Source organism: Panthera onca, chromosome X (genome assembly GCF_046562875.1).
Source record: "Panthera onca isolate mPanOnc1 chromosome X, mPanOnc1 haplotype 2, whole genome shotgun sequence".
Taxonomy (NCBI): Eukaryota; Metazoa; Chordata; class Mammalia; order Carnivora; family Felidae; genus Panthera; species Panthera onca.
Genome location: NC_138357.1, coordinates 66670565 through 66686646, shown reverse-complemented (window position 1 = coordinate 66686646; position 16082 = coordinate 66670565). Strand labels below are relative to the sequence as shown.

General features: G+C 37.7%; 1 protein-coding gene and 1 pseudogene across 9 annotated transcripts in view; one reads left to right on the top strand and one right to left on the bottom strand.

Annotated features, from left to right (window-relative positions):
• Nucleotides 1-16082, bottom strand: part of ATRX (ATRX chromatin remodeler) — a 314027-nt gene that overhangs the window by 268351 nt on the left and 29594 nt on the right. The gene's annotated exons all lie outside the window — the stretch shown is intronic.
• LOC145713594 (fatty acid-binding protein 5 pseudogene) lies at nucleotides 5899-6301 on the top strand (annotated as a pseudogene).

Sequence of the window (16082 nt, the reverse complement as noted above, 5' to 3'; positions counted from 1 at the left end):
ACTCTTTTGTACTTTTATTTTGGAGATGTATATGCATAGAGGAACTAGCCATTTTTTGAATTAAATTTTTCATTTTGAGATAAATGGAGAGTGACATGCAGTTTTAAAAAAGATTCTGTGTATTCATTACCCAGTCTGCCACAATGGTAATGTATTAAAAAAAAACTATTTTTCACATTTAATCCATTCATGCATCTGTTCCCACAGATGGGCTGCTGTGTTTAAGGCACACCATGGACCATACAGTCTCTAAAATTTGGTAATATGACCATGGGTGTGATCATATTGACCAAAATAGGTTTTTGAATGGAAAAAAGAATGGTAAACAATTTAAAAATTTTTGTTCACTTCATGACTATTTAAAATAGCATATTATCCAAATTGGAAAGAGTTAAATTATTTCTGTTCACAGATGGCTTCTTATAGGTAGAAAATGGCTCCTGGGTAGCTCAGTTGGTTAAGCATCTACTCGATTTCAGCTCAGGTCATGAACCCAGGGATCTTGGGATCAAGCCCCACATTGGGCTCCAAGCTGAGAGTGGAGTCTGCTTAAGGTGGAGCCTGCTTAAGATTTTCTTTCTCTCTCTCTCCCTCCCTCCTTCCTCTCCCCCCACCTCATGCACTCTCAAAAAAAAAAAAGTTCAAGATGTCACAAAAAAATTGAGATAGTTAATAAATAAATTCAGTAAACTTAGTGGATACAGTATCAACCACAAGAACTAATTCCATTTCTACACACTAACAATGAACAGTCCAAAAAGGAAATTAAGAAAACAATTCCATTTACAATAGCATCAGAAACAGTATTTTGGAATAAATTTAATCAAGGAGGCAAAAGACTTAAACACTGAAAACTGCAAAACAGCAATGTTTTCATTGCTGAAATTGAAGACACAAATAAATGGAAATATAGTTTCTATGGGTTAGAAAAAATTAATATGACAATACTACACAATACTAAAAGTTAAAATGACAATACTACACAAATGACCTAGAAATTCATTTCAACCCCTATCAAAATCCCAACAGCATATTTTGCAGAAAACAGAAAAGGCCATCCTAAAATTCATGGGGAAGCTCCAGGAATCACAAATAACCAAAACAATCATGAAAAAGAACAAATTTGGAGAACTCACACTTCCTGATTTCAAAACTAACTGCAGAGCTAAAATAAATGAAACAGTACAGTATTGACATAAGGACAAATTTATAGGCCAATGGAACAGAAACACCAAAACCCTTGTGTGCATATGGTCAATTGATTTTCACCAAAGGTGTCAAAATCATTCCATAGAGAAAGGGCAGTTCTTTCAATAAAAGGGCTGGAAAAATGGGATATCCACATGCCAAAGAATAAACCTGGACCCTTACCTGATATAATAAAAATTAACATAAAAGGCAACAAAGAACTAAACATACTAGCTAAAACTATTAAATTACTCAAAGAAAACACAGGAAAGAATCCTTGGGACATTGGATTTGGTGATGATTTTTCTTTTTTTATTTTTTTTTAACATTTATTTTTGAGAGACAGAGAGAGAGAGAGAGAGAGAGAGAGAGAGAGAGAGTTGAGTGGGGGAGGGGTATAGAGAGAGGGAGACATAGAATCTGAAGCAGGCTCCAGGCTCTGAGCTGTCAGCACAGAGCCTGATGCGGGACTCGAACTCACGACTGAGCCACCCAGGCGCCCCTGGATTTGGTGATGGTTTCTTGAACATGATATCAAAAGTACAATGCAACAATAGAAAAAAAAATAAACTGAATTTCACTAAAATGAAAAACTCCTGTGCATCAAAGGACACTATAAAGAGAGTGAAAAGACAACCCACAGATTATGAAAAAATATTTCCAAATCATATATCTGAAGTGGTATTAACATCCACAGTATTATATAAGAAAATCCCAGAACTCAACAACAAAAAACAAATTTAAGAATAGTCGATGGTCTTGAATAGATATTTCTCCAGAGAAGATGTACAAAGATCCAATAAGCACACAAAAAGAGGCTTACAACACTATAGGGAAAACAAATCAAAACCAAAATGAGGTACCATTTCACACCCATTTTTATTACAAAAAAAAATGGGAAAAAATGAGTGCTGATGAGAATGTGGAGCTATTATAACCCTGGGTGTATTGCTGGTAGGAATATCAAATGGTGGGCCCACTGCAGAAAAACAATATGGTAATACCTCAAAAAGTTAAACAGAATTACCACAGGACCCACAGCTCAGAGCCTGGAGCCTGCTTTGGATTCTGTGTCCCCCTCTCTCTCTGCCCCTCCCCCATTCATGCTCTGTCTCTCTCTGCCTCTCAAAAACAAAGAAACATAATAAAAACAATTTTTTTAAAAGAATTACCATATGATCCAGCAATTCCACCTCTAAGTATATATCCAAAAGAAAGTTGGAAATCAAACAAAAATTTGCACACAAATGTTCATACCAGGATTATTTACAATGGCCAAAATCCATCAAAAATAGGTGAATGGAAAAATAAAAGGAATAAAAGGAAATGATATTGCCTAAAAAGAAATGAAATTCTGACACATGCTATAACATAAATGAACTTTTAAAACATACTAAATGAGCAAGCCAGACACAACAAAAGGAAAAATATGTAATTCCACTTGGTTGATGTTCCTTGAAGTCAAATTCATAGAGACAGAAAGAATAGAGGGCTGGAAGGGGGAGGGAATGCAGTTATTGTTTAATGGGTACAGTTTCTGTTTGGGAAATGATGAAAAAGTTCTGGAAATGGGGAGTGATGATGGTTGCACAAGAATGCCAATATATTTACCTAAACCCACTGAATCATACACTTAAAAATGGTAATTTTTTTTTTACTTTAAATGTTTATTTTTGAGAGAGAGAGACAGAGTGCGAGTGGGGGAGGGGCAGAGAGAGAGAGGGAGACACAGAATCCTAAGCAGGCTCCAGGCTCTGAGCTGTCAGCACAAAGCTCAAAGTGGGGCTCAAACTCACGAGCCATGAGATCATGACCTGAGCCAAAGTTGGATGCCTAACCAACTGAGCCAAGGTGCCCCTAAAATGGTAAATATTTTAAAAGATATTTAATACTATCAAGTAAATATTATAAAAGAAGTTGGTGTTGCACCTGGCCCCTAAAGATATGAACAAAGAATGTACTAACTGCAGCACTATTTACACTAGAGAAAATTTGGAAATAACCCAATTATTCACAAAAAACAGAATGGATAGATTATATGTTCACATAAAAGAATACTATATAGCAGTTAAATGAATGAACTAGAGCAACATGAGTCAATATAAAGAAACTAAAAATAGTTCAAATGGAACTTTAGCTTTATCTACAAAATTCTAATAATCTAAAATTCTGAAACAAATACCATTAAATTTTAATTACCACATTCATTAATAATAAAACAAGTATCTTCACATATTAGTCCACAAAACAATCCCCAACAAATTCAAAAAGATTGAAGTCATACCATGCATATTTTCTAACCACAATGCTATGAAACTATAAGTTGACCCCAACAAAAAGTCTGGAAAGACCACATTCACATGGAAGTGAAATAACATGCTACTAAACAATGAATGGGTCAACCAGGAAATTTAAAAAAGTACATTGAGGGTCGCCTGGGTGACTCAGTCGGATCTGACTCCTGATTCCACTTCAGGTCAGGATCTCATGGTCATGAGATCGAGCCTCATGTCAGGCTCTGTGCTGAACATGGACCCTGCTTAAGATTCTCCCTCTCTCCCTCTGGCCCTCCTAAGCACGTGCCTGCCTCTCTCTCTCTCTCTCTCTCTCTTTCTCTCTCAAAAATAAAGTATATGGAAATGAATGAAACTGAAAACACAATGGCTCAAAGCCTGTAGGAGGAAGCAAAAGCAGTTCTAAAAGGAAAGCTTACAGCAATATAGGCATACCTCAAGAAGCAAGAAGAATCTCAAATAAACAATTTAAATTTACAACTAAAGGAGCTAGAAAAACAAAAGCTAAATCCAGCAGGAGAAAAATAATAAAAATTAGAGCAGAAATAAATGATACAGAAACTAAAAAAAAAAAAAAAATAGAAAAGATTAATGAAACCAGGAGCTGGTTCTTTGAAAAGATAAATAAAATTGATAAATATCTAGCCACACTTATCAAGAAAAAAAGAGAAAGGACTCAAATGAATAAAATGACAAATGAGAGAGGAAAAATAACAATCAACACCACAGAAATACAAATAAGAGAGTATTATGAAAAACTATATGCCAAAAAATTGGACAACCTACAAGAAAGGGATAAATTCCTAGAAACATAAATTACCAAAACTGAAACAGGAAGAAACAGAATATCTGAACAGACTGATAGCCAGCAAAAAAATTGAATCAGTAATCAAAAAACTCCCAAGAAACACAAGTCCAGGACCAGATGGCTTTACAGATGGAATTCTATCAAACATTTAATAAAGAGTTAACACCTGGTTTTCTCAGACTATTCCAAACGGTAGAAAAGGAAGGAAAACACCCAAACTCACTCTATGAGGCCAGTATTACCCTGATACCAAAACAAGATAAAGACACCACTAAAAAAGATAGCCACAGGTCAACATCCCTGATGAACACAGATGCAAACATTCTCAACAAAACACCAGCAAACCGAATCCAACAGTACATTAAAAAATCACTCACCACGATCAAGTGAGATTATTCCTGGGATACAAGAGTGGGTCAATACTCAAAAATCAATCAACATGATATATCACATCAATAAGAGGAAAGACAAAAATCATATAATTTCAATCGATGCAGAAAAAGCACCTGAGAAAGTTCAAAATTCACTTATGATAAAAACTCTCAACAAGTAAATTTAGAGGGAATATACCTCAACATAATAAGGGCCATATATGAAAACCCCACAGCTAATATCATCCTTTAATTTTTTTAATGTTTATTTTTGAGAGAGAGACAGAGCGTGAGCAGGGGAGGGGCAGAGAGAGAGGGAGACACTGAATCCGAAGCAGGCTCCAAGCTGTCAACACAGAGCCCGATGTGGGGCTCGAACTCACAAGCAGTGAGATCATGACCTGAGCTGAAGTCAGACGCTTAACCAACCGAGCCACCTAGGCATCCCTAAATATATTTTTTTAAAAGATGCTCAACACTCATCATCAGGGAAATGCAAATCAAAACTATTAAGTCAGAGAAAGACAAACAACGTATGATTTTAGTCATGTGTGGAATTTAAGAAATGAAACAAACAAGCAAAGGGAAAAAAAGAGAAAAATTAAAAAACATACTCCTAATTACAGAGAACAAACTGATGGTTACCTGTGGGGAGGTGGGTGGGAGGATGGGTTTAAATAGGTGATCAGGATTGAGGAGAGCATTTGTGATGAACACCAGATGATATGTGGAATTTTTTTTTGCTTTTTTAAAAGTTTATTTATTTATTTTGAGAGAAAGAATGCGAGCAGGGGAGGGACAGCAAGAGGGGAGGGAGAGAGAGGGACACAGAGAGACAGAGAGACAGAACCCCAAGCAGTCTCCTCACTGTTAGTGCAGAGCCTGACACAGACCCGAACTCATGACCCATGAGATCATGACCTGAGCCAAAATCAAGAGTCAGATGCTTAACCAACTGAGCCACCCAGGAGCCACTCATGGAATTGTTGAATCAGTGTATTTTACACCTGAAGCTAAGATAACACTGTATGCTAACTAACCAGAATTAAGTAAAAACTTTAAATAAAAAACTTATCTTGTAAGCAGTGCCCTACAGGTCCCGGCATCCTAGGTGAACCTGGTTTGCACAGCCTGGTCCAGGGGAATGGAGGGTGGGATTAGAAGGTGTGAGGCAAAGCACACTTCCCAGGACCAAGTGCCCTGCTTCCTGCACTAGACCCTGTTCCCCACGCCCACCATGGCTACAATTCAGCAACTGGTAGGAAGATGGTTTTAAGGATTATATGAAGGAAGAGTAAAGACTTTCCTGAATATATTAAGGAAGGACAAATGGGAGTGGCACTGTGAAAAATGGGCACAAAGGCCAAGCCAGATTGTGTCATCACTTCTGACAGCAAGTCTCTCACCATAAAAACTGAGAACACTTTAGAACGGTTTTCTTGTAAAATGGGAAAGAGGTTTGAAGAAACGACAGCTGATGGCAGAAAAACTCAGAATGTATTCAACTTTCCATACAGTATATTGGTTCAACACCAGTAATGGAATGAGAAGGAAAGCACAATAAGTAGAAGATTAGGATATTATTGATGGAATGTATTATGAATGGTGTCACTGGTACCAGGATATACGAAAAAGTATAATGAAAATCCCACCATCACTTTAAAGAGGAATTAACTGTCAAAATGAACAAGCTCAGTTCAATGAGCAAATCTACATAATGCTGCCTTTTTTTATTTCATTACTGTGTTCAATTATCTCTATCACAAACATTTTACATGTAACTACCCAAGAATTGACTTTATTAGGATCATCCCTTTGGTTAGTAGATAAATGTGTGCTAACAAAACCTAAGCAATGTAAAACACATTACTTTGCTCTGACTCCCTTACGGTAACTTTTGAAAAAATTGTCATCACCTAAAAGGTAAATAAAGTATGTGAAGAAATGGATATTAAACTACAACTTTATTAAATGCTAACAAAAAGTGTTTAATGTGGTTATCTCTTTTTGCCTATGAAATATTTAAGGGAAAAATGACTACTCATTGTAGAACAAGGTGCTATGAAATAGACACTCATATATGGCCAGTGTAATACAAGGATTTAGAAAAGAACTTGGGAAAAGCCTTTGATCTTATCCTAAATAATTCTGCCTATATCTTAACTAGATAAAGAAAATAATTCTAAATAAATAATTTTAATCACAAATGATAACAATCTATGAGTTATATACAGTGACACAAAATCTATAATATGTATAATAATGTCTGAGTAAACAGGTATGCGTAAGTTATACTTTTCCAAAAATGTTCATCTTTATTCATTTTCATCTTTATCATTTTATATATACTTATTGACATTAGTTTAATTTTTTAATAAAGCATTTTATGGACACATGAAATTACCTGAGTTCTCCCGTTCTACTGCTCATGTTTAAACCACTGCACTTACCACACTATCCTTACTTGGATTCAGGAACAACTAAAGATAACTTGCTAACAATAAGAGAAATAATTTTAAAATCAATTCCTAAAACTTCCAACTAAAATTAGAACCTGATCCTCACAAAAATCAAGACCTGAAAGGGGTTACACAAACATTTAAAACAAAGAAGAGCACCAAAATTAAAGCCACAGACAATTATGCCATTTCACACAGGTCCATTTATTTAAAAAAATAAAAAATAAATAAAATACTAGCCACTCAGCTACAACATGTAAGGGGCTTACAAGTCCTCACTCTTATGCTGACAAGAAAAAAGATGAACAAACTGAAAATCAGTATCTTAGATCCTTTAGAGGCATGAAGTCACAGGGCAAATCACTACCAAGAAACCCAGGGGCGCCTGGGTGGCTCAGTCGGTTAAGCGTCTGACTTCGGCTAAGGTCATGATCTCGCGGTTTTTGAGTTCAAGCCTCACGTAGGGCTCTGTGCTGACAGCTCAGAGCCTGGAGCCTGCTTCAGATGCTGTGTCTCTCCATCTCTTGGCCCCTCCCCTGCTCATGCTCTGTGTCTGTCTGTCTCTCAATAATAAATAAACGTTAACAAATTAAAAAAAAAGAAAAGAAAACCAGAGAGACAGGCAGATACAGCTTATCTGGTATGGGAACACTTCAACAGTAAGTTATGAATCATTAGAGGCCAAGAATGTATTAACTTGAGAGTTAAAAAAAAATTCGGGAGTCCCAGTTTTAGGTGGGGGGCCCACACTTTGCTGGGTTTACCTCTAGGAGCCCCCATAAGGTTTTCAGGTTTAAACAGTTAAGATCTGTAGAAAATCCTCTTGTGCCTTTAGCAGAAGGGGAAAGTAGCCATACTGAAATAGCCCAGAGCATTCTCTTAACAAAGTCATGCTATATCAAGGTATATTACTTTAATAGGACAAAATCTACCTGAAGGAAGAGCAATTCAATTAGACAACCTCAGCCTCTTCTGGTCTTCCTGTTTCACCCAACAGTGGGGGACAGCTAAGAAATACATCTCAAGGCCTCAGCCCAAAGACTCAAGACCACTAAAAATAACTGAGATTTAATTTTAAGATTAAAGAATACTATCCCTCCCTAACTCCTTTATCACATTAACATAGATCCAGTATAATAACTGAATTTCAAGTGAGCACAATACAAACTTTGTTTTAGAAGGAATTCTTGGGGCGCCTGGGTGGCTCCATTGTCTGACTTCAGCTCAGGTCATGATCACGTGATTTGTGAGTTTGAGTCCCACATGAGGCTCTGTGCAGACAGCCCGAAGCTTGGAGTCTGCTTCAAATTCTGTCTCTCCCACTCTCTCTGCCTCTCCCCTTCTCGCATTATCTCTCTCTCTCTCCCAAAAAATAAACGTTAAACAAAAAAAAAAAGAAGGAATTCTTGAGGTGCCAGAGTGGCTCAGTCAATTAAGCGTCTGACTCCTGATTTTGGCTCAGGTCACGATCTCACGATTCCTGAGATCAAACCCCATCGATCCCCATGAGCCCAGAGTCGAGCTCTTGTCCTTGACAGCATGGAGTCCTCTTGGGATTCTTTTCTCCCTCTATCAAAATAAATAAATATTTAAAAAAAGAAGGAATTCTTAGAGAAACAGAAAGAAAATAGGGAAAAAATAATTATAACAAAGAAACTATAAGGGAATGAATCTTCTGGTACCTACAGCTACAGCAAACAACACATAGCCCAGTTCCTAGCTAGATTAACATAAAAGTTCACAAAGTTCACACTAAAAGTGAACAACTTCAGGACACCCGGGTGACTCAGTCAGTTAAGCATTCAAAACTTGGCTCATGTCATGATCTTGTGGTTCATGGGTTTGAGTCCCACATCAGGCTCTCTGCTGCCAGCTCAGGGTCTGCTTTAGATCCTTTGTTTCCTACTCTCTCTGCCCCTTCCCCACTTGCGCTCGCGCTCTCTCTCTCTCAAACATAAACAAACATTTAAATAAGTAAGTAAATAAATAAATAAATAAAGCCAATATCCTCAATTCCCACTACCAGAAACATCTGGCTTCCAAAGAAATTACAAGTCATGCCAAAAGGCCAAAGGAGAGGTACTGGGTGGCTCAGTCAGTTAAGCATCTGACTTCAGCTCAGGTCATAAAATCTCTAGGTTCCTGAGTTCAGGACCCATATCGGACTCTGTGCTGACAACTCAGAGCCTGGAACCTGCTTCAGGTTCTGTGTCTCCATCTCTCTCTGCCCCTTCCCTGCTCACGCTCTCTCTCTCACTCAAAAAACAATAAACACTAAAAGACTTTTTTTTAAAAAAGGTCAAAAAAATAACAAAAGAAAACAAGAAAAACCAAAATCTAAAGAAACAGAGAGCAGCAGAACCAGACTTATTTAAGACACAGACTTTTGGAATTATCAGGAGAATCTAAAATAACTATGGGTAATATTAACGGAAGAAATAGACAACATGCAAGATCAGATGGGTAGTGTAAGCAGAGAGAGGAAAACTCTAATAAATAAACAAGAGGAAATGCTACAAATCTGAAACACTGTAAAAGAAATAAAGAATGCCTTTGATAAGCTCATTAGTAGACTGGACACAGTCAAGGAAAGAATCAATGAACTCAATGAGGAAAGAAACAGTGACACTGATAACATGTCAAAAGAATCTTTCCAAGCAAACAACAAAAAACCTTTCCAAAATGAAATAAAACTGAAAAAAAATGGAACAGTAAAACTAATAACTAGGGGTGCCTGGGTGGCTCAGTTGGTTGAGCATCCCACTCTTAATCTCAGTTCAGGTCATGATCTTGCAGTTCATGAGATTGAGCCCTACATCAAGCTCTGTGTTGACAACGTGGAGTCTACTTGGGATTCTCTTTCTCTCTCACTTCCCCTTTCCTACTCCCACATGCATATGCCCACTCTCTCGCTCTCAAAACAAATCAAAAAGCTTTAAAAAATCACTTAAAACAAAAACTAATAACTGTAGGACAATTACAGAAATTGTAACATATATGTAACAGGAATACAAAGGACAAAAGAAAAAGGAGAAGAAATGGTTGAAATAATAATGGTGGGAAAATCTTCCAAAATTAGTAACAGATACCACAAATTCAGGAAGCACAAAGAACACCAAAGCAGGATAAATACCAAGTATCTACACCTAGCGGTATCACATGCAAACAGAAAACCAAAGACAGAAAAATATTAAAATTAGCCAGAAGAAAAAGACATCTTATCTACAGAAGAACAAAGATAAGCACTATATCTGATATGTTGTCAGAAACCACACAAGCAGAAAGAGAGTGGAATATTTTTAAAGTGTTGAAAGAAAAATAAAACACCAATCTAGAATAATGTATCCAGCAAAACAATCCCTCAAAAGTGAAAACAAACTACTCTTTCTCAACAAACAAAAGCTGCAGTAATCTATCAACAGTAGACTTGCCTTGCAAGAAACGTTAAAAGCTCTTCAGAGAGAAAAAAAAAATTATACAGGTCAGAAACACAAATCTACATGAAGGAAGAGCATTAGAGAAAGAATAAATGAAGGTAAAATAACATCTTTTATTTTTCTTATTCCTAACTGACCTAATAGGTAACTATTCAAACTAATAGATGCAAAAATGTACTGGGTGATTATAGCTTATGGGTAAGGAAAGTAATCAAGAGAGAAGGGCCAACATGGCGGAGAAGTAGGGGCATCCAAAGTTCCCTCATCTCTCAAAGCAGTACTGAAGCCAAAGGACTTTAAACTCCAAGAGTCCAAAAGACAAAGAGACAAGAGTCACTTCCAGGGACCCAATGGGACAATCCGACGGGCCATAGGTGCATGACTGGAGACTGGGAGAGATAAAACGAATGGAGGGGAGGGATCCCCTTCTGCAGAGAGACAAAGAGAAGAGAAAGAGAGGCTAGGAAAGCATAGGGCTGTCTCTGGACAAGAAAAAAAAAAAAAAACAAACCATGGACCAGAGCGCAGAAAGTTCCAATCTCTGAGGGGCTTTCTCCAGACTGGGGCCAGCTGCCCTGATTGCACACCTGGGGAGGAGGGGAGCCAGCCTCGGACTCATTGGCTAGGTCAGGGGCATGGTCCGCAGTAGGAGAAAGCAATCCCCTCCCTGGAGTGCTGTGAGACTAGGGTTTATATCCACTGGAAAGACAAAGACTGCCTGCGCCCACCAGCCAGAAATCATATATGGGGCGGCACAGAGCGGCACTCCCCCAACACGGGGTGCACTGTGCAGGAGTCTGAATCCCAGCCAAGAGCCAGGGAGGCATGGGAGTTGGTGGAGCAGGACAAACCTCCCTGTTTACGCCTGCGGCACAGTGAGGACTGCTTGAACAGAGTGGTTTGGGACACCTGGTCCATGGAGGAGAGACTGGGGAGTCGTCATTTTTCTCCCATCACCAACAAGGTGGGGCTTCAGGGAATGGACAGCAGGCCCACAGTGGAGGCGGGATGGCATACACCAAACCACGCCCTTCTGTGGCTGATAACTGCATATCTACTCGAGCAGGATTGAAGGTGACAACCACACAGCCCCTTCTCCAGATCAGTGTTGTTGCATTGCCTGATTTAATTCTCGGACAATTCTTATTATATAAACATATTCTTCCTTCCTTTCCTCCTTATCTCTTCCCTCCTCTAGTCTGGTTACTCTGGTTGTTGGTTTGTTTAAGCAGACATATTTTATCCATTCTTTTGACACATGCTTTACACTTCCTTCTTTATTTTCCTTTCTCTCTCTGGATTAAGCCATACAGTTTATGTCTGATCAATTTTATTTTCTCTTTTTCCCCACCTCCTTCCTTATTTTCCTTACTCTCTCTCTGGATTAAGCCATATAGTTTCTTGGCTCAATTTTATTTTCTTTTCTTTTTCCCCGCCTCCTTCTTTATTTTCCTTTCTCTTTCTCTCTGGATTAAGCCGTGTAGTTTCTCTGCCTGGCCAATTTTTGTTTTTTCTTTTTCCACTGCCCCTGTCATTTCTATCCTTGTATGGGATAAGGCCTCTTCCATCAACACTGCCTCCACCCTGTTGTTGACTTATAGCTGGTGTTTCTGATTTTTTGTTTTTGGTTGGTTGTTTGTATGTTTTTGTTTTGTTTTTTTGTTTCTTTTTTGTTTGTTTTCCTTTCCAGTGCTACTTCAACGAAATCAAAGCACACCTGGTGGAGGGTCCACAACATCACTACAAGTAGGGAGATAAAGTAACCAAATACTCTCCAAAAAAACACCTCCTGAAGGGCCAGCCCCGGACAGTGTATGATCCCTCTTTAATATAGTAATGCTCACAGGGACAGGCACATAACAAGCTTTTAAAACACATAAGGGACAGCAAACTAGCCAAAATGACAAAACAGAAGAATGCTCCTCAAAAGAAATTCCAGGAAGAAATGACAGCTAAAGAATTGATCAAAACACATATAAACAATATAACTGAACAAGAATTTAGAATAATAGTAATAAGACTAATTGCTGGGCTTGAAAAAAGCATAGAAGACAGCAGAGAATCTACTGCTGCAGAGATCAAGGAAATAAAAAATAGTCATAATGAATTAAAAAATGCTGTAAATGAGGTGCAAAATAAAGTAGAGGTGGTGACAGTGACTACTAAAGAAGCAGAGGGAGGAATACATGAAACAGAAGAGAAATTTATGGAAAAAGATGAAGCTGACAAAAAGATAAAAAATTCTGGATCACGAGGGGAGAATTAGACAACTAAGTGATTCGATGCAAGGGAACAATATACGTATCATAGGAGTTCCAGATGAAGAGAGAGAGAAAGGGCCAAGGTGTACTTGAACAAATCTAGCTGAGAACTTCCCCAATCTGGGGAAGGAAACAGACACTGAAATCCAGGATGCACAGAGAACTCCCTTCAGATGTAACTTGAATCAATCCTTTGCATTACATATCATAGTGAAACTAGCAAAATACAAAGAGAATTCTGAAAGCAGTTAGGGATAAACAGGCTTTAATCTCCAAGGGTAGACACATAAGAGTAGTAGCAGACCTAACAACTGAAACTTGGCAGGCCAAAAAGGAGTGGCAGGAAATTTTCTTTGTGCTGAATAGGAAAAATATGCAGCCAAGAATCCTTTATCCAGCAAACCTGTGGTTCAGAAAAGTAACAGATAAAGGTTTTCCCAAACAAACAAAAATTGAAGGAATTCGTCACCACTAAACCAGCCCTACAAGAGATCCTAAGAGGGACTCTGTTGCAAAGACCACAAAGGACCAGAGACATCACTACAAGCATGAAACCTACAGAGAACACAATGAATCTAAACCCTTATCTTTCAATAATAACATTGAATGTAAATGGACTAAATGCTCCAATCAAAACACACAGGGTATCAGAATGGATAAAAAAATAAGACCCATTTATTTGCTGTCTACAAGAGACCCATTTTAGAACTGAGGACACCTTCAGATTGAAAGTGAGGGGATGGAGAACTATCTACCATGCTACTGGAAGTCAAAAGAAAGCTGGAGTAGCCATTCTTATATAAGACAAACTAGATTTTAAACTAAAGGCTATAACAAGAGTTGAAGAAGGGCATTATATAATAATTACAGGGTTTATCCATCAAGAATAGCTAACAATTATAAATGTTTATGCACCAAATTCGGTAGCACCCAAACATATAAAACAATCACAAAAATAAGAAATCTTATTGGAAAGAATGTGGTAAATGCAGGGATATTAAAACTCCATTTACAACAATGGACAGATCATCTAGACAGAAAATCAGTAAAGAACCAATGGCCCTGAATGATACACTGGATGAGACGGACTTGACAGATATATTTAGAACTTTTCATCCTAAAGAAGCAGAATACACATTCTTCTTGAGTGCACATGGAAGACTCTCCATGATAGATCACATACTGGGTCACAAAAAATCCCTCAATAAATATAAAATAATTGGGACCATACCATGCACACTGTCAGAACACAATGCTATGAAACTTGAAATCAACCACAGGAAAAGTCTGCAAAACCTCCAAAAGCATGAAGGTTAAAGAACATCCTACTAAAGAACAAATGGGTCAACCAGGTAACTAAAGAAGAAATTTTTTAAAAATATGGGAACATATGAAAATGAAAACACAACAATCCAAATGCTTTGGGATGCAGCGAAGGCAGTCCTGAGAGGAAAATACACTGCAATCCAGGCCTATCTCAAGAAACAAGAAAAATCCCAAAGACAAAATCTAACAGCACACCTAAAGGAAATAGAAGCAGAACAGCAAAGATACCCCAAACCCAGCAGAAGAGAAATAAAGATAAGAGCAGAAATAAAATAGAATCTAAAAAAAACTGTAGAGCAGATCAATGAAACCAAGAATTGGTTTTTTGAAAAAATAAACCAAATTGATAAACCTCAAGCCAGGCTTCTCAAAAAGGAAAGAGGACCCAAATAGATAAAATCACAAATGAAAATGGATTTATCACACCCAATCCATCAGAAATACAAGCAATTATCAGAGAATACTATGAAAAATTGTATGCCAACAAACTGCTCAACCTGGAAGAAATGGACAAATTCCTAAACACTGACACACTACCAAAACTAAAATGGGAAGAAATAGAAAATTTGAATAGATCCATAACTAGTGAAGAAATTTAATCAGTTATCAAAAATCTCGCAACAAATAAGCATCCTAGACCAGATGGCTTCCCTGGGGAATGCTACCAGACATTTAAAGCAGAGTTAATACCTATCCTTCACAAGCTGTTCCAAAAAATAGGGAAGGAAAACTTCTAGGCTCATTCTATGAAGCCAGCATTACCTTGATTACCAAACTAGACAGAGACCCCACAAAAAAGGAGAACTACAGGACAATATCTCTGATGAATATGGATGCAAAAATTCTCAACAAGATACTAGCAAAATGAATTCAACAGCATATAAAAATAATTATTCACCATGATCAAGTGGGATTCATTCCCGGGCTGCAGGGTTGGTTCAATATTCACAAATCAATCAGTGTGATACATCACATTAATAAAAGAAAAGATAAGAACCATATGATCCTGTCAATAGATGCAGAAAAAGCATGTGACAAAATACAACATCCTTTCTTAATAAAAATCCTCAAGGGGAGCATGGGTGGCTCAGTCAGTTAAGCGCCCAACTTCGGCTGAGGTCATGATCTCACAGTTCATGAGTTTGAGCCCTGCGTTGGGCTCTGTGCTGACTGCTCAGAGCCTGGAGCCTGTTTCAGATTCTGTGTCTCCCTCTCTCTCTGCCCCTTCGCCACTCGTGCTCTGTCTCCCTCTGTCTCAAAAATAAATAAATAAATAAAAACATTAAAATAGTGTTTTAAAAAAAAACCCTCAAGAAAGCTGTGATAAAAGGAACATACTTAAACATCATAAAAGCCATATATGAAAAGCCCCCAGCTAATATCTTCCTCAATGGGGAAAAACTGAGAGCTTTCCCCCTGAGATCAGGAACACGACAGGGATGCCCACTCTCATCACTGTTGTTTAACATAGTGTTGGAAGTCCCAGCATTGGCAATCAGACAACAAAATGAAATAAAAGGCATCAAAATTGGCAAAGAAGTCAAATTTTCACTTTTCGGAGACACGATATTCTGCATGGAAAACCTGAAAGACTCACCAAAAGAGCTGGATTCAGCAAAGTCACAGGGTACAAATCAATGTACAGAAATCAGTTGCATTCTCATACACTAATAATGAAGTCACAGAAAGAGAAACAAAGAAATTGATCCCATTTACAATTGCACCAAGAACCATAAAATACTTATGAATAAACCTAACCAAAGATGTAAAAGATCTGTATGCTGAAAACTATAGAAAGCTTTTGAAGGAAATTGAAGAAGACACAAAGAAATGGAAAAACATTCCATGCTCATGGACTGGAAGAATAAATATTGTTAAAATGTCAATACTACCCAGAGCAAGCTACACATTCAATGCAATCCCAATCAAAACTGCATC